General features: G+C 43.4%; 1 protein-coding gene and 1 long non-coding RNA gene across 3 annotated transcripts in view; one reads left to right on the forward strand and one right to left on the reverse strand.

Moving 5' to 3' along the window:
- LOC123521177 overlaps window positions 1-19,462 on the reverse strand; it is a 38,084-nt gene extending 18,622 nt beyond the window's left edge. For both annotated transcript variants that reach the window (XR_006679648.1, XR_006679647.1), the window contains exons 1-2: window positions 19,399-19,462; window positions 389-528 (exon numbers count right to left, since the gene is read on the reverse strand). This is a non-coding gene — a long non-coding RNA (uncharacterized LOC123521177). The remainder of the gene's footprint in view (window positions 1-388; window positions 529-19,398) is intronic.
- A 66-nt stretch (window positions 19,463-19,528) lies between these two features.
- SOCS5 (suppressor of cytokine signaling 5) overlaps window positions 19,529-19,872 on the forward strand; it is a 79,380-nt gene continuing 79,036 nt past the window's right edge. Inside the window, exon 1 of the mRNA XM_045285826.1 lies at window positions 19,529-19,622. The gene's annotated coding sequence lies outside the window, so the exon portion shown is untranslated. The remainder of the gene's footprint in view (window positions 19,623-19,872) is intronic.

Consider the following 19,872-nt stretch of genomic DNA (forward strand, 5'->3'; position numbering starts at 1 on the left):
CAACAGGTAAGTGGGTGAGGGAAGACATCCGTCAGTGTAAAACATGGAAAAATAATGATTTATAAATTATCAGGGGGGAGGGAGGAAAGGAGGGTAGGGGAAGGAGGGGAAAAAATAAGAAGCTGATACCAGGGGCTCAAGTCGAAAACAAATATTTTGTGAATGATGAGGGCAAAAAAACGTACACATGTGCTTGACACAATGGATGTATGTATGGATTGTGATAAGAGTTGTATGAGTCCCCAATAAAATGATTAATAAAGAAAAAAAGAAAAATATTTCACAATTTTAAAAAGTCCTTAAATTAGAGAAAGTCTCCCCTGAGCCCCAATCCAGCTATCCCTGAGATATATATGAGTTCGGGAAACACAGGGCTACTAATACTTACTGAATCTGAAGTGCTTGCTTTTAGTGTTGGCTTAATCTGGAGCGGTTCTCTGTCCATGTCGGGATCATCAATTTGACAAGTGGCTTTGATTCTGTGGACTGGTGCTATGGGGCTGGGAGAAAGACGGATGACAGCCAGACCTAAAAGCAGAATCCATAATGTAGTGAAAATGTGAAATTGATCACTCTAGATCAGTGGGTCTCAACCTTCCTAATGCCACGACCCTTTAATACAGCTCCTCATGTGTGGCGACCCCAACCATAACATTATTTTTGTTGCTACTTCATATCTGTAAGTTTGTTACTGTTATGAATCGTCATCTAATTATCTGATATGCAGGATGTATTAGGAGACCCTTGTGAAAGGGTCGTTTGACCTCCAAAGGGGTTGAGACCCACAGGTTGAGAATCACTGCTTTAGATTACTAAGGAAACCCAGGCTTATCCTGTTTATTGGGTGATCTTAGATCTTACAGGAGAATTAAGACAGATAAGAAGGGAAGAGAAATTAAGTACCATTTTACCATGTGGCATGAAATACAAAGTGACCGAGTGAACATTTTTACTGAACTGGGAATATAACCAAAGCAACACTGCTGCCATTGAGCTGAGTTTGGCTCGTATAGCAACCCAATCCTGATCTCTAGTTAGGTGGGGGTGCTTTGAGTGGCTTCCCAAGGAAACTCATACGTGCACAGGATGAGAAACATTCCTTTCCAATTTTGAAGAAAGTATTTAGGAATTTGTGGGAGGGCACATCATGTTTTCCACGGCGCCATCAATCTTTCTCAATGAAACCATCTGCCATGGTGTCCATTCTGATTCATGGCGACCGTAGATTGCAGTAGAACTGCTCCCTAAGGTTTCTGAGGCTGTAAATCTTCACGTGAGCAGAGCGGCTCATCTTTCTCCCAAGAGGTAGCTGGTGCGTTCGACCAACTGACTTCACAGTTAGCAGTTTATTGCCTCACCACCTGCGCTGCCAGGGCTCCTTCCTTTCTCAATGGACATTCCAAAGGAGAAATCATGGCACCCAGAAAGGGCTGGTGAACGAGAAAACACAGCAAACACGGCTAGCGAATCCTTGCAGAATTCAGCCCTAGAAAAGCAGGTTTTTTACGCAGTGCAAGATTTAAGGGTTGGCTTTGTTGATAGAAACATGACATAAACAAACATCCATCCAAACATGCATGGATCCGTCCAGTGAGTAGAGCAGTTACTCATTTGTAACCTGGAGCGCCCTTAGAGTGGGCTGACAGGAACTATCATGTGATTGGTTATTCCTGGAGTTCTAGGGTTTATGGCAGGGACCAGGTACCCTAAAACCCAGCTGCTGTCCTGTCCACCCTAATTTGTCCACCCTGACATTGGGTGTGTCAGAAAAGTACTGTGTTCTTTTCCATAGGGGGTTCAGTGGCTGACTTTGGGGAACTTTTTAACCTTTTCCTGAGGTGCCTCTGGAGGGACTCAGACCTATACAGCCTTTCTGTTAGCAGGTGAGTGAGTTGCCCTTTTTTACCTGAAGATTAAAATGCACAAAACAGTCAAGCCTTCCCCTCTGCCCAATTATTAATCCGCATGGGTATTTCTAACCTGTATGGTCTTTGGGGCTACCTACTCCTCTGCTCTTTCCTAGTTAAGAGGAACTCCTTGCCAAAGAGCCAGCCTTCTGGAATGCATCCGTAGCCAAGGGGTCCTGACAGGAAACAGGATGCTGCTTCTAGGATCAAGATCTTTTCAGTCTGGGGAGATGCTCATGCCCACCAAGTAGATTCTAACACATAGACCCGACAGCAGCGGTTCTCAATCTGCCTCATGCCGCGGCCCTTTCATACAGTTCCTCATGTTGTAGTGACCCCCAACCATAAAATTATTTTCGTTTTCTTTGCTACTTCATAACTGTAAGTTTGCTACTGTTATGGATTAGGCGACCCCTGTGAAAGGGTGCTTCGACCCCCAAAGGGGTTGCAATCCACAGGTTGAGAACCGCTGCCCTACAGGATAGGGTGGCACTGATCTAGAGGGCCCCCAGGCTTTCATCTTTACACAAACAGGCTGACTACCCCATTTTTTCCCCCTCTCATAGAGTGGCTGGTGAGTTAAAACCTCCAACCTTTTGGTTAGCAGCCAAGCACTTAGCCACTCTGCCACTGAGGCTCCTCTGAGGAAGCACAGCTCTCCTCACAACCTGTTCTCCTCTTCATTGTAATATTGATTTTAAAGTTGGGGAATGTGAGACCCAGGGAGAATGAATAAAGGCACACAGCCAGTTACCGACAGAGCTGGCTCTTCCCACCAGATCACAGCACCCCTTCACTTTTCTCATGCCCAACCTCAGTTCTCGTCAATTCGGCCCTGGTGAATTTCCCAACCTCGCTTCTCCTCTAAATCGGCCCTAGTGAATTGGCACTTAAGTCCCAGCACCTAGAGCTCCAGACATCCTTGCGACATGCTGATCCACTCAGGGTGAATGATTTGTGATAGCAAGAACTCCTCCACCAGCCTGTATGATCATGAGGTGTCGAATGGATCAGGCATCAGGCATCAAAGAACAAAAAATCATATCATTGTGAATGAGGGGGAGTGCAGAGTGGGGACCCAAAGCCCATCTATATGCAACTGGACATCCCCTTATAGAAGGGTTTCCGGGAGAAGAGCCAATCAGGGTGCAGGGTGGCAACGATGAAACATACAACTTTCCTCTAGTTCTTAAATGCTTCCTTCCCCACCACTACCATGACCCCAATTCTACCTTACAAATCTGGCTAGACCAGAGGATGTACACTGGTACAGATAGGGACTGGAAACACAGGGAATCCAGGACGGATGATCCCTTTAGGACTAATAATGAGAGTAGTGATACCAGGAAGATAAGGGGAAGGTGGGGTAGAAGGGGGTAACCAATCACAAGGATCTACATATAACCCCCTCCCTGGGCGACTGACAACAGAAAAGCGGGTGAAGGGAGATGTCGGAAAGACATGACATAATAATAATTTATAAATTACCAACGGTTCATGAGGGAAGGAAGGTGGGGAGGGAGCAGAAAAAATTGAGAAGCTGATACCAAGGGCTCAAGTGGAAGGCAAATGTTTTGAGTTATGGTGGCAACAGGTGTACAGGTGTGCTTGACACAATGGATGTATGTATGGATTGTGATAAGAGTTGTACGAGCCCGATAAAATGCATTTTTTAAAAAGTAAATGTCTAGAAAAGAACAATGGCATCATATGCACAAATATGCTTGATAACAATTGATGTATGGATTGTAACAAGAGTTGTAAGAGGCCCAGTAAAATGATTTTAGTTATACATAAATAAATAAAATTTGAAAAAAGGAAAAGAGAACTTCTCACGGACAAACCAGGTTCTGGAGAATATAGTTGGCCACCAAAGGCCGCCTTCAAGGCATCCGTGGAGGGAGGGAGGTAGTGCTCATGGGTCTAGCCACACTCCCCAGACACCCTTAGGGGGATGTTGGGGACCTGTTCCCTCTGCACCTAATTCCACTGGGACTGGGTGTTTGGGGAGCGGGTGGGGGTGGAAAGGCAGGTTCATGAGCTGATTTGATACATTTGACTTTGGCTGTTCTCAGCACCAGGTGGCCAGCACAGCTCTCCTCAAAACCTGTTCTCCTCACTGGGTCTGTTTAAAGTCTCTGAGTTCTTCTCCTGCTGTGTCTGAGCCGCTCTTCAGATGCGTCCAAGCAGGGGAGAGGGAGGGGCACTGTATCTAACTGTGAAAGCAATCAGGACTGTGCAAATGACATCTTCCAATGGAGAAGGGAGGAGAGTCCCAGGGTGCCTACTCATCCTGTGTCTTCTAGACATGATCTAATACTTCCTTGTGCTCTTTCCTTTAATCATGAACTAACTGAAAGAAAACAGGAGGCACTCTTTTGCTTTATCATTCAAGCAGACGGTACAGGTATTGGATAATATGGCTTGACACAATCAGCTTCCTTTTTTTTTAAAGCCAATCTGGCAGAAAAGCATTGAGCTGTTATGGGAGTTGCATTGGCCCTTCAATGCTTTTCTGCCCAGCCCATTAGTCAGCAGCAGAAGAGCCCAGGGACCAGGCAATCAGAAGTCATTGCTAAACAATGACTGCCAGTCCCGGCCTCCACAAATCAGTCAATGGACGAATGAGGACTACCGTTTGCAGGGCAGCAGGGATATAGAAGTGGTGGCAAAGGAAGCAAATAAAAAACTAAGAAAATAGACTGACTAAGGGAAGAGAAAACAAGCAATGTGGGTTTGCTCCTGCTGCCGTGGGGTTTCCGGCGCACTGTCATTGCCTTGCCGCCATCTCTTGCCAGTTGGACCGCTTCTCATGCTCCCCCACTGTCACTCTCTTCCACCACCCGTGGCTTTCTCATCAGAAATCCCCATGCCTAGCCAGACAGGGCTATGACCTTCACACTAGGAGTCCTGGTGGCACAGAGACTACATTGGGCTGCTAACCACAAGGTCAGCAGTTCAAAATCACCAGTTGTTCTGTCGTAGAAAGATGAGGCTTTCTATTCTCATAAAGTAACACAGTTTAGGAGACCCACAGGGGCAGTTCTACCCTGTCCTAAAAGGTCACTGTGAGTTGGCATTGACTCGATGGCAGTGAGTTTGGCTTGTTTGCGTGTTTTTCTTCCTCAAGGCTGTTCTAGCCAAATTCTTCACCTCTCCTCCATTCTTTCCACTTACTTGCTCCCAGTCAAGTACATTAGTCTAAAAACTTAGACCAGTGATAATGTATAGAGAGATGCAGGGAGATTTACTTTAAGGAATGGTCTCACAGATTGTGTGTGTGCATGCAGGGGTCGAGGAGTGGCAAACTTCAAAACTGTAAGCCACGTGGCAGACTGAAGACTCCTGCAACCTTGTGTCCTATAACCTGCAGGCCAACTGACAAGAAGAGTGGAGAGTAAAAGTGTCTGGGGAAAAGTAAGTTTATTCCAGGGAAACTCCCTTTGCGTTTTGAAGGCCTTTCACTGATTACCTGAAGCCCACTCAAAATATGGAAGGTAATGTTTCACTTGAGGCCAACTGGTTGAATTACACATAACTACTTTATAGCAGCAAATAGATTAACGTATTTCCCAACAACTGGCACCAAAGCCATACCCTGTCCATAAAGTTAACATTACATACATTCCCATCATCACCTGTGGTTTCATTCGGTTTCTCTGTGTCTCTTTTCAACTGCCTCCAATTCCAGTTTTGCGCATGCATGGAAAGAAAGCTTTTACTCCGGTGAAGTACATGTCCACTAGTGATGGGCACAGAGTAGGCCGGGTAGACATTAGAGGGAAAGGATGTTTTGAACAGTTTCAAATTTAAATATTGCTTTTCGGTTTGTGATCCTTTGAAACATATCCAAACAACTAGTGGGGAAAAAATTCAAGTTTTATGGAAGCTTTGGTGTCAGCAATCTCTAAAGCTGTCTCTTGCCAGCTTTCCATCTGGTGGAAGGTGCTTCTGAAAGATGCATTTTTGTGAAATCTCTTCAGGACCAGCTTAGGCTGAGCCAAGTCATGATTGAAACTCTCAGTGGCTGTCCTTCCTGCTAGTACATGCCCAGGTTTCTGCTTCTTAGAAAGTTATCTGCCTGTCAGTGTTTGAGGGTGCCAGTACTCTTTTGGTATTACAAACTCATAATACTCTTCTTCGAGAATGCCAGCATTCAGAAGCCTCAAAAGTTCAAGAACTGAAGTAAAGGAATTTCTCATTTTTAAGTAGAAATGGTAAACAGTTCATTGGTAAGAGTTTCTATACAGAAATCTGTGCACAAGACCTCTTAGAGTACTGAAAAGCAAGGATGTTACTTTGAGGACTAAGGTGCACCTGACACCAGCCACGGTATTTTCCATCACATCACACGCATGTGCAAGTTGGACACTGAGCAAAGAAAACTAAAGACGAGTTGATGCCTTTGAGTTGTGGTGCTGGCAAAGAATACTGAAAGTATTATGACTGCTAAACGGACAATCTGACCTGTCTTGGAAGAAGGACGGACAGAGTGTTCCTTAGAGGCAAGGATGACAAGGCTTAGACTTGCGTATTTTGGGCATGTTGTTAGAAAAGACCAGTCCCTGGAGAAGAACCTCATGCTTGGTAAAGTGGAGGGGCATAGAAAAATAAGGCCCCCAAGACGACGGCTTGACACAGTGGCTGCATGAAGGGGCTCAGGCACAGGAACAATTGTGAGGATGGCACAGGATCGGGCCATGTTTTGTTCTGTGGTGCGTAAGGTCGATGTGGGTCAGAACTGACTCAATGGCATCTAACAACAACAACATGGATTAGAAATAACTTCATTTATACTTTCAGGTATGGAGTGCTTCTAAATTCATGCTTGCACACAAATAAAAAGTGGTTCATAATGCATTAGTTAACTTCAAAAGGCCTTTTCCCCCTCAGAAATTCTGTGATTGCCATGATGCATATTTACAGAAGTGCAGTTGAAAACAAAATATTTCAAATCTCAGGTAGTCATAAACTACAATTTATTACCATGAGAACACTCTTTAAAAATTTTAATTTAAATACAGCATTTTATTGGGGACCCTTTCAACTTAAAAAAATCATTTTATTGGGGGCTCATACAACTCATCATAATCCATACATCCATCCATTGTGTCAAGCACATTTGTACATTTATTGCCATCATCACTCTCAAAACATTTGCTTTCTACTTGAGCCCTTGGTATCAGCTCCTCATTTTTTCCCTCCCTCCCCTCTACCCCCTCCTTCATGAACTCTTGATAATTTATAAATTATTATTTTGTACCATGAGAACACTCTTATGGTGTTCCTTGTAATAGTTCTTGAATTTTCTAGACATGACAAGATTTATAAGGTGTGACTTCACAAGGAGGAAAAAACTGTTTTGATGAAGCCACTTCCTGTGTAGGTACAGTCAGAAATCCCACAGGTAACTTCTACTGAAAGTGTGTGCCAACCTAATTGAGCAAATGAACTTCATTCCTCCAGAAAACCTGCTTTTCCAACAAATCAAACACGTATCTTTATTAGTTTCTGGTGGCAAATTCTATTTATTTTCCTACTGTTATTTTTATTTTTAAATTCCACTTAATATGGTTTGTCAGTAAGTTGATCCTAGTAATAGTAGGAAATCCAGTGGATCAGGAACCAGATCTGGGTACCATTCTATTTCTGTTACTCACCAATCTTATGCCTACGGTCCTATCTCTTCAATATTTCTATTTTCTCATTTGCTAAACAGGAATAATAAATACCTGACCTCCTGACCTCTTAACACTGTTGTGAGGAATGAATAAGATCCTTGATGTTAAATCACTTTGAAACTCTGAAGTGGTGCACAATGTAAGACATTCTAATCATCATTACCTCACAATTCCTCTCAGACTACAGTGCCTCAAAGGCATTGTGTAGGAAAAGTACAAACTTGAATGCCATATGGAGTCCTTGTTGACACTGCAGATGTTGGTTAATTTTAGATTCTAAAAGAACAAAAGAACCAAAGCAATATCAGGCAAATTAGCTTCTATTTTGAGCTTTTTCTTCGAAATCTCCAATTATACGAATACCAAACCCAAAATGGCAGGCTAAGTATTATAGAAAATTACATCATTGGAAGCATTGAAATTCTGTATATCCAAGTCCTTTTTGTAGAACATGAGCTTATTATTTCCAAAGCACACTGTTAGTGAATTTGATGCTATAAGATTCATTATGGTTATTTCTTTGAGGACAAACTAAAAGAATCTTAAACTTTTGTTTTAAATGATACAGAGACAGGGAAATATAAAAATCTCAAAAGTCACCAAAAAATGCAATCCAGTTTCATGGTCACAAAAACGAGTAGAAAACTGCACTAAGGTCAGCTGGGCCTGGCTCTGGCTGTGAAGATCTGGTCATAGTTATAAGTACAGAGGAACAGGTTTAACAAATACACACGTACTCATTACAATTGCTTTTACTACCCCATCAGTTCGGGAAGACCCATCCTGCTTACATGAACCATCTGTAAAACTTCCCTTTGCATCTTGTCAAATCAAACTTCCTGCTTACACATGCATAAGCAAGAGGTGTTTTTGTAAAAGATATAGATGGCATCTGTCATTCTAGCTTTTGTTTGCACACCACCCACTCAAAACAATATCCTGCAGCAAGCTGAGCATTCTGCATCTTGAAATTATATCTCTGTATCTAAGTATCTATCTACCTCTCTGTGTATAGTCATACACTGCATAACATCCACTTGGGCAAGGCCTGACTGCTCAGATGTCTGTGGTCCCAACACTCATGAGACCTATTAAAAATTCCAGTTACTTACTATTGCTCATAATGATAAATAGGTACTACTTTGCAATGTGAATCAAAGCACTATTATTATTACTATATTACTATTTTAAAGATGTCTCACTATATTTGGAAGTGTTCTTTAATTTTCTTTTTGCATGGAAAGGTATCCTGTATACTAAAACAAACACTTTATTAGCTGACTGAACTATATATAACTGTTCCAACTTATGTACAAATATGACTTAAAGACAGACTTAGGGAGGACATTCATTTGTAATCTAGGGACTGCCTGTAAATAATATGGCATTCACACTGTATAATATGTGCAAGTCACATAACATCCTGTTCTACAGAACGTATCGTCGATGTTAAACAAGGCGTGGTTGAATATACAAGGATAATTTAAACTTTTTTTGTGGGGAAATGGAGTTAAAAAATAATAGAATCATTCCATAAACTTTTGGAAACCTCTTTTTATATATTATGGAGGCACCTAAACAAAGAATACATCATATCTAAGCATATCCGTTAGATTACACAAAGTCGTTTAAAAATAGTCCATTTTATATTCTGAAACTAGATGTTTCAAAATACTTTCTTGAGGATAATCCCGTCTCAGTGTTGCTCACTAAGCCTCAGGGGCTTTAAGACGGTGATGGAATATCACTCCAGGGGGTTCAGAACGTGTGCAATATGGATACGAGCATCTCTTGGGAATGAGATGCTTCAGAACCAATCACTCATTCGCCTCGACCAATGTCCCATGCTTCACGCCTCAGGCAGGAGCTAGGGAACATCATGCCACACATCAAGCTCACGGACTGAGAATAAAGGTGGACCACAGTTCCCAGAAGAAAATGAGACTGCTCAACAGAGCTGGTGTATTCTACAAATATGCAGAGACTAAATGTAAAAAAAAAAATCAAGTATTATTTTTCATTTAAGAAGAAATTCTGGATACACCCAGAATAGAGTCTAAGTCTTAATAGATACAGATGATGGAAGGAAGGAAGGGAAAAAGAAAGGGAGGGAGACCAGAAAAGAGAGAGGGAAGGAAGGAGGAGGGGGAGAAAGGGAGATGGGAGGAGATGTAAGGGCCAAAGAAAGACGGAAATCTTTATGTGAGACATTTAAAAATTGGAAGATAGTGTCAAATTGGAGCTAGGATGGTAGAACAGATATTCTTCAGAGCTTTTTGAAAGTGTATAATTTGTACATTTTCTGATTATGAGGAAGAAATTTTGGGAACTAAGAGAAAAGCTTTCTAAGTAGCTATTTGCTGCAACTTGTTAACTTCATGTTTTCCTTTTAAATGTGTTCCTTCACGTTATAATAAACAATTCCTCTGCAAACATGGAGCAGAACCAAGGAGAAGTACTGTGTGGAAGGATAATTACAGTTTCCAATTTGATAGTAATATGACTGGCCTGACTAATTTCTTAAGATGTATATCATATATATATATAAATAAAATGGCAGTGCTCATTATATTATCACTCATACGTATTTCCATCTTTGGGTATATTCTCCAAAAGACTGCATGTAAATAAAGCACTCTATGATTCTCGAGGGTAAAGACAATGAAAACAAGTCCACAAGAGCCAATATGGGACCTTGAGTATTGCACCTGAACTTTTAGACTATCTCAAGACAGACTTGAAAATTAATGACCAAAGATCAGAGGAGTTGTGAGACAACATTAAGAATACCATATATGAGGGAAGCAAAAGGTCATTAAAAAGAAAGAAAAGACCAAAATGGATGTCAGAATGAACTCTGAAACTTACTCTTAAACATTGAGTAGTTTTAAAAAAATGGGTGGGTGAATGCTAAAGAGCTGAAAAGAAAATTTCAAAGGTCGCTCAAGAAGATAAAGTACTATGATGAAATAATCAAAGACTTGGAATTACAAAGCCAAAAAGGAGAACATGCCTGGAATTTCTCAGGCTGAAAGTACTGAAGAAGAAAAAATTAAGTCCTGAGTTGAAATATTGAAGGATTCTATGGGGAAAATATTGATTGATACATGAAGCATCAAAAGAACTGGAAGTAATATACAGAATCACTGTACCAAAAAGAAGTAGTCAATGTTCAGCCATTTCAAGAGATGGCACATGATCAAAAACTAGTGATACTGAAGGAAGACGTCCAAGCTGCACTGAAGACAGCAAAAAACAGAGCTCTAGGAATTGACAGAATACTCATTGAAATGTTTCCACAAGTTGATGCACCACTGGAAGAACTCACTAGTTTATACCAAGAAATCCGGAAGACAATTACCTGGCCAACTGACTGGAAGAGATCCATATTTGTGCCAAAGAAAAGAACAAAATGCAGAAATTATAAACCATATGATAATCATAAATGTCATATATAAGTACAATTTTGCTGAAGATTAAACTTAAAAACGATTGCACTAGTACATCAACAGGGTGCTGCCAGAAATTCAAGCCAAATTCTGAAGAGGCTGTGTCATGAGGACTATTATTGCCAATGTCAGATGGATCTTGTTTGAAAGGAGAGGATTCTAGAACTATGTTTACTTGTGCTTGATTGACTATGTCAGGGTTTTCAATTGGTATGGATCACAACAAACTGACTAGTCTCGAGGAGAATGGGGATTCCAGAACACTTCATTGTGCTTATGTGGAACCTGTACATGGATCAAGAGGCAGTTATGCACATAGAACAATGGGATACTGCAAGGTTTAAAATTAGGAACGTTGTGTGTCAGGGTTGAATCCTCTCACTATCCTTATTCAGTCTGTATGCTGAGCACATCATTTGAGAAGCTGGGCTATCGAAAGAAGCAAGCAGCATCAGGATTACAGGAAGGCTCATTAACAGTTTGACGTGCAGATGATACAACCTTGCTTGCTTAAACTGAAGAGGATTTCAAGCACTAGTGAATAAAGACCACACCACCTTCATTCAGTAGGGATTACAATTCAATGTATAAAACAACAACAACAACAACAAAAATCTTCTCAACTGGACCAATAAGCATTATGATAAATGGGGAAAAAAAGATTCAAGTTAGCAGGGATTTTGTTTTACTCTGATCCATAACCAATGCTCATGGAAGCAGTGGTCAAGAAATCAAACGGTGCATTGATGGATTGCATTGAGCCAATCTACAGCACAAGGTCCTGTTTTAAAGTGTTAAAGAGCACAGAGGTCACTTTGTGAACAAAGGTGCACCTGACCCAAGACATGGTATTATCAATCGCCTTATATGCATGTGGACGCTGGACAATGGTAAAGAATTTGAAGAAAATCGGTACATTTGAATTTTTATGTTGGCAAAGAATCCTGAAACTACATGGACTGCCAGGAGATCAAACCAATCTGTCTTGGAAGAGGTACAGTCAGAGTGCTCCTGGGGATCGATGATGGTGAGACTTCTGTCTCACTAACTTTGGACATGTCAGGAGAGTACGGTCCCGGAAAAGAAGATCATATTTAGTAAAGTAGAGGGTCAGAACAAAGAGAAAGACCTTCAATGAGAAGGACTGTCCCAGTGTGCTCACACAGGACAATTGTGAGGAGGCTACTGATCGGGCAGTGATTTGTTCTGCTGTGCATAGGCTCACGCTTAGTCAGAACTAACTTGGAGGTACCTAACAATTTCGGTACCATTTCGGTCTTATCCTTCTGGAAAAGAAGGATTAGTAAGAAGGAACTAATGTAAAGATAGAAAACTTACTCTACTGATCAAGCCCTAAACCAATGGTTCTCAACCTTCCTAAATGCTGTGACCCTTTAATATACTTCTTCATGTTGTGGTGACCCACCCCCAACCATAAAATTATTTTTGCTGCTACTTCATAACTCTAATTTTGCTGTTATGAATTTGGCGACCCCTATGAAAGGGTCATTCGACCACCAAAGGGGTTGAGACCCACAGGTTGAGAACCACTGCCCTAAACCTATTTTCCAAAGGCAACCAACCATGTTAGAAAAAGATTTTCAATGCAAGCTGAAAGGAGAAAGCTAATACATACAGGTTAAAAGACGCTCGGGTTAGGGTTGCACTAGAGCTGTTTGCGGCAGGTATTATTATTTTTTATTAATAAATCATTTTATTGGGGGCTCTTACAGCTGTTATAACAACCCATACATCAATTGTATCAAACGCATTTGTACATATGTTGCCATCATTGTTTTCAAACATTTTCTTTCTGCTAACCCTTTGGTATCAGCTCTTCTTTTTTTCCTCCCTCGCCCACCTTCATGGACCCCTGATAAATTATAAATTATTTTCATATCACACCGTCTGCTTCTTCCTTCACCCACATTTCTGTTGTTGGTCCCCCTGGGGCAGGCGGGGATTATATGTAGATTAAAGTTGGTTCCCTGTTTCTCCCCTTTCTCCCACCACCTTCCCTCTACCCTCCTGGTATCGCTACTCCCATTACTGTTCTGGAGAGGTTTATCTGTCTTGGATTCTGTGTGTAGAGAGGTCTTATCTGTACCAGTGTACAGACTCCGGTCTGGCTGGATTTGTAAGGTAGAACTGAGTTCATGATAGTGGGGAAACATTAAAGAACTAGAGGAATGTTGGAGGCAAAATATTCTTACAAATTCTCAACCTCAACCTCATCATTCCTTTCTGAGCCCCATTCCAGGGATGTTTCTATATATTAAACTAAGGAAGACTTTTGTTCCCTAGTTTGTAATATATTAAGTGGGGCATATGGAAATTGAGTTTTATTCATTTTTTAAAAAAATTATTCTGCTTTTAAGCACCATGCCTACTATTGGTTTATTAAATATTTCTAAAATTCTCTATTGGAAAATAAAAACACAGATATAATTTGCAGGCCAGAGAATGAGGAGCTACTCTGAATGGAATGTGAGCATCAATTGGAAAGTTGAATTATTGTTCAGAAATCTAATTGTACCATCCTAGAACATTTTGTTTGGATTTTATTAAATTGCTTGGGAGACTTCTGGGAATTTGTCCTAGGAATGTACCTGAATACTGAGGTACCAGGTTGTTCATTACAGTATTGTTTATAATAAGCACAATGATTACAAACAACCCAAGTGTTCACCAATAGGGTAATAGTTAAATAAATTGTAGTATAACATGCAGTGCAATGCTATGACACTGTTAAAAACAAGGACATTCTCCTTGTGCCAATATGAAAGAGCTCTGAGTTATATTGCTAAAGGGAAAAGCAAGATGTGGATGTTGTGCAGTAAGAGAGAAAGATAAATAATAAATAATTGCTTCTATTGGCATGAAGAAACACTGGCAGGAAACACCCGGAAATCACTACAAATCATTACCTTGACCTGGCAGTGGAGAGATGGAGAATTGGGTATATGAGGCAGGGTAGGAGGGAAGCTTTTCATTAGATACCTTTTTCTTTTGTTTTGATTTTTGAAACATTTCTTTTGTTTGCTTTTCACAACATGTACTAGCTGGTCAGAAATAAACACATGGGGGGTTTAGACAGCAGCTTAAGTTCCCCTTCCACAATTTCTACACAAGTAGCTCAGTGACATTGATCACATTCTTTACGATGCCTGGACATTCTCATTATTTTTGTTCTGATTGTTCCATTTTCTTCAGAGGAAATAACAAACCAGAGATGCTAGAAGATGCTGCTGGCCTTTCCTTCTTCATGAAGAGTTAAGGTAGAGCTTTACCGACAATGTGGATTTCTGCACATACATCATGAGTACCAAGAAAGCTCCCCATTGATCTTTGCAAGAGGAGAAGACCCCTGGGTTCAACCTGCTTGACTGGGCTAGGGGTTCCTCCTTAATGCTCTCAGAGAAACCTGTGCAAAATGTTATCATTGTGCTGCAAACACTGCATGGAAATTACCTAGGCACGAGACTGAGATTTTTTGGTTTATGACAGCAAGAATGGTTTCTTACTCATTGAGCTTTGGCTTCTCAGAGCACAGTGCCTGCCACACCATTGACACTCAATAAACTGAACCTGCATGGACCCAACTGATTAGGTCAAAATCCTAGGACTCATTCTTAATGACTTTCCCTCACTCACTTCATTACATTCACTAGTAAACCATTCATTTCCACCTGCCAAAAGACTACCATTTTCAGTGAGATTGCTCTAATCAAGACCAGCAACATAACACATCTAGAGCAAATTGCCTGCTTCTGGTTATCTCCCTGGAATGGGAGATTTGGAAGAGAGGTAGTGAGCGCTTTCAGGAGCCTGAGGCAGATGATAAGGTTATTTCCAGGTCTGTGAAGAACAACACACATTAACAGAGGTGCAGTTGGCCACCATCTCTAAGAAGAGCACCATTGTTTCTGACTATACCATTCAAGATATCTGGTTGCTATGCAATGCACACCCAGTCCTTGTTTTCTAAGAAGGAGATTAGCTTTTTACTAAGGTATTGACCTATCGTTTCCCTTATTCTACTTATTGTTCAGGTTCACCCTCAATTTACAAATCCAGGCTCATTCTGAGTTGACTTCATTGGCCATGATTAGACCAAGAAGAATGGGTTCAAAACCCATGAATGGCACAGAGAAAAGCTGTTGGGTGTCAGTCTGTTTCAGAAGCCAATGCTAGATGTGACGTTATTTTAGTCATAAAGAGTTCTCCTCGAATCAAAGACAATCTCCCTCCCCAATCCACCTACCTACCTCTCCAACCCACACTTGTGCCACTCAGTTGCCTCCCCCATTTGGAATAGCTCAGACAATAAAGGTACTTGAAGAATATAATGACTCATTGCTGAATAAGAAATCTTTCCTTATTGATTGATCTTAGGCTTATGTCCAATTTGGACTTCCGTTTGGCACTCTTTCCTCAGCATTGCTTCTGAATTGTCCTTTCAGAGCTCAGCTTAAATTTTACTTTGTACAAGAAGTCATTTTTAATTTGCCAGGCAGAGGTGAAGTCCGATCGCTATAACCCTCCCCCAGTGTGGCTAAGCATCCACTGTGAGTGTACAATTATTGAATCTCTATACTTATGTTGGGATCTCAGTTCTGTCACTTATGGTACTTGGCATGCCCTTGAAAATGGGGGTGATCAAACTCACCTTGCAGGATCATGTGGATACAGTCTGAAAGCAAGGTGGAAATGCTGAAGATGGCTCAACAAATGGCAGATTTCTTGTCCAGCCCGACAAGAATTTGCCTAGTTTCTGAATGATTTGGGCTATCCCCTAAGTTTCTTGAAAGTAAGAGCACCCTTTCCTGTGCTCTGTACTCCTAATGAATGCAATGTCATTTACCCATAGGAGAATCTGGGAGGTGAAGTTTAGAAAGCTGGCAGGTCAAGGAATAGTTTGAAAAAGATCTATGCAATCAGCGCATAGATGAGAAGAGAGCATCCTAGGGAAGTGGAGACAAAAAGGGTGGTGGTGGTGGTGGTGAAGACCTTTTTCTAAACTTCCCCTTCCCATGTTTAAACATTTATCCTATCAGAGACATGGGACAGAAGGTCTCATCCTGACAGTGTGGTGTCTGCTCAAGACTATCTGCCAATGTCCCTGGTACTGGTTCACGCCAGCTGGGAGAGGTACTTAGCTTCTCAGTGTTTCATTATTGTGGTTTGCTGGGCTGGACAGCTGGTGGCTAATAATGATTAAAAAAACAACAACATAATAATACTTCAAACTCAGGTACTGCCCTTTGCCAGCACTTGGATTTAATTACAACAACTAGGGCGGAACTGGCAGCATCTTTCTCCCTGTTGGGTGCAATACCCAAGGGCTTGGACACACCAAGGGAAGTGGCCACTGCAACCTTTTCCTGTAGGGCCTGTCCCGGCGGTTCACCTAGAGCTCTGGATTTGAAGCTCACCATCAGAAACAAAGGGCACGTTGAAATCGTGCCTGGCACTGTCAAGTATACAGAGGTATATAGAAAGAATGGCGGTCATGACACTTGCCTTGAGCACCACTTCAAGGGGGCACCAATGAGCAACTTCTATGAGCCGTCCCAGTTTTCCTTGCCAGCTGTGAGAGATCATTCAGCAATTTCAGACTAATGCCATAGACGCTGTCTTCCGGAAACACTCTGTTACAAGCAAAGGCATATTTATGAAGCAGCTACTTTCACACAAGGGGCATGGTATCATGGAATCCCAAGCCTGTAAGGGACCAAAGAGGTGATCTCGTTCATAACTCTGACTCCTGCCTTGGGGCATCACTGCCACTACCCTCAAAGAGGGGAGAGGTCACTGAGTTTCCCATTTGAATTTGGATGCCTTTGTGGGAGCCTGTTTTAAGTGTCAGGCGATTCACAAGTTTATTTAACAATCACGTCCTTAGCACCGACTGTGTGCCAAGGAATAGGGTTGGGGGCCATGTATAAGATAGGAAGCTCTGCCATCGAAGTAGTTTACAGTAGAGGTGGGGGATTTGTCTTCGGGAAGCTGTTATATAGAAGGGGTTTCCAAGGCTATAAGCTTCACAGAGCAGGCTGCATCATCTTTCCCTCATGGGTTTGAATTGCCAATTTCTTGATTAGCAGTTGTGTGCTGTAACCACCGTGCCAGCAAGGCTCCTTTAAATGAGGATGGAGGTGGCATCCTGGTTACGTGTTGGATGGCTAACCACGAGCGGCTCCTCAGGAAAAAGACGAGGCTTTCTACTCCTGTAAAGGGTTACAGTCTCAGAAACTCACAGGGGCAGTTCCACCCCGCTCTATAGGTCACTGTGAGTCAGAATTGGCTCACTGGCAAGTGAGTTTGAGTTTGAGAAGAAGGTCCAGGTAGATGAAAGGAACCATCCAGGGGAAGTGATGCCAGAACAAGAAGGATGAGGAGAGAGAAATGGGGGTAAAGAGCCAGGCACATTGGGGAGGTTATTAAAGGTTTCTCTCTTTCATTGTCTTCACTGCTCCCCCTGGATTGCCTTGTTTATTTACATGTCTACTGTTTATGCTTCAACCCATTCACCCTTATACCCTGAGGCAGACCCTCCATGAAGGGACAGTGGCTGCAAGGCTGGGCTCCAACATAACAATTGTGAGGGCTGCTAAGGACAAGGCAGTGCTTTGTTCTGTTGCCCATAGGGCCAGTAAGGGTATGAATCCACCTGATGGCACCTAACAACATACCTTGAACAAGGAGACTGGTGCGTGGTGAGTTAAGAGTTGGGCTACTAACCACAAGGTTAGTAGTTTGCATCTGTGGGAGAAAGAGGAGGCTGCCTGCCCCCATACTTAGAGCCTCAGAAGTCCACACAGAGTCGCTTCGAGTAAGAATGCACTTGATGGCAGTGAGAGGATACTGGGAAGGAGCCCTGGCGGCACTGTGGTTAAGCAGCTAACTGGCTCGATCAGATCAGCAGTTCTAATCCACCCGCTGCTGTGAAAGTCACTTTGTGGGAGAAGATGTGACAGTCTGCTTGTGTAAAGATTAACCCATTGCCACTGAGCTGATTCCCACTTACAGGGGCGGTGCAGGGCGGAGTAGAACCACACCATTTCCAAAGCTCCCGGAAGCAGACTGCTAGGTCTTTCTTTGGAGCAGCTAGTAGGTTTGGACTACTGACCTTACAGTCAACCACTGTGCTACCTGGGTTCGTTTCAGTAAAGATGACAGCCTTGGAAACCCTAAGGAGCAGATGGACTGTGTCCTACAGGTAGGGTCACAGTGACTACAGCAATCAGTTGTTTTGGTTTTCTTTTTGAGAGTCTGTGAATTCTGATTTGGATCTGTCCTGAGGTTCAAGGGTGATGTCATGTCCAACAAGCACTTACATAAGCAGATACGGACCTCATTAAATGTGCACTCAGCAGTTAAAGCTAATGGGGAACTCACCTAGTGTGCAGAACCACAATGTGCTTATTGAGGAAAAAGGCTGAGGGTCAGACTCTGGGAAACCTCAAATGGAAGGGTCAACAAAAAGCAGATTGGGGAAAGTTACCTAAAGAGCCAGTCTGGGTTTCGTGTCAGGGGAACTGGGTGGGGGCTGGGATGGGGAGAAAACGCTTCAAGGACATCACGCTCCGAATCTGCTGCAGCTCTACTGCAGCAGAGACCAAGTTAGGGTCTAAAACGTGACACTTGGTCATAGGGTGGTCACTGGTAGCCTGCTTAAAGGAGAGCACATTTAGCGGACAATTGGGGGAGGGAGACGGGCTATAGATGATAAATTGAAGTAAGGCTGAGACGGGATCTCAGACAAGTTTTTTGTTTTCTCTTTTGGGGGTACGTTTAGATGCATCCAAACACTATATAATCAAACACGAAGCTGGTAAATTTGTGAATGACAAAAGGTTTCTAAAAGGCGCCACAATCCCGCAGTTCGGCTTCTGTCCTCTTTCTGCCATTTCTAGGAGGGCTCGTCCGTATAAAGTGCAGGCAAAAAGAGGGACACAGAACCCTCCTCTAGCCGAATGGTATTTTTATGACAGCTGGGAGCGGGCCCGGGAATGCAGGACTCAAATGAGGGGCTGCCCTTGGCTCTTGGAATTTGGCAACGGGGTGGCTTCAAGCTAAGGGAGCAAGGGAAACTCATTCACATTTTCCTACCCCGCACGCCCGCCCTCCATTCAGCATCTCTCTCTCCTTTTCCATGACAGGAGTTGAAACAAGGACAAAGCTTTCACTCTTCTCCCACCTCAGGTTGACCACCCACCCGCAAGCCCACCGAGGGCCCTTCCCCGGCCACGTGACCGCCCCCAGTCCTCGTGACTCGCCGCCGTTGAACCCTCCCCTCGGCCCCACCGACCGCTTTCCCCTCCGCCTCCCAAGCCCACGTGACCGCTTCTCTCTCACCTGACTGGCTCCTCCCTTTCCCCGGCCGGACCCGGCCGCCGTCGCCGCTGCCCGACTCCAAAATGGCAGCCGCGAACCGCGCGCACCCGAGCGGCTGGACCTCCCGGACTCCCGGGCCGGCCGCCTCTCGCTCCCCGCGCCCCTCCTTCGGCCTTCACCTACACGCCTCCGGATTGGCCACTAGGAATCCCGCCCCTCCAGATCCCCTCCTGCTATTGGTCACGGTAGGCTGCCCTTCAGAGAGGCGTGGCCCCGCCCGCCCCCCGCCCCGGGAGGTATTTTCCATTCCGGTGGGGGTTGGGGGGAGGGGGGAGGGGAAAAGTGTGAAGAAGGGGAGGCGGTCGGGGAAGGGGGTGGGGGCCTGGCGGGGGCATCCGGCGGAGCTGGGGTCCCCGGGCTCCGTCTGGAGGGAGCGAGACCGCTCGCTCGGGCAGTTGGAGGGACCGGACGGGGCCGGCGGGCAGGCCCGCGGAC

The sequence above is a fragment of the Echinops telfairi genome, unplaced genomic scaffold (assembly GCF_000313985.2).
Source record: "Echinops telfairi isolate 266 unplaced genomic scaffold, ASM31398v2 ScPeMD7_7475;HRSCAF=8513, whole genome shotgun sequence".
NCBI lineage: Eukaryota > Metazoa > Chordata > Mammalia > Afrosoricida > Tenrecidae > Echinops > Echinops telfairi.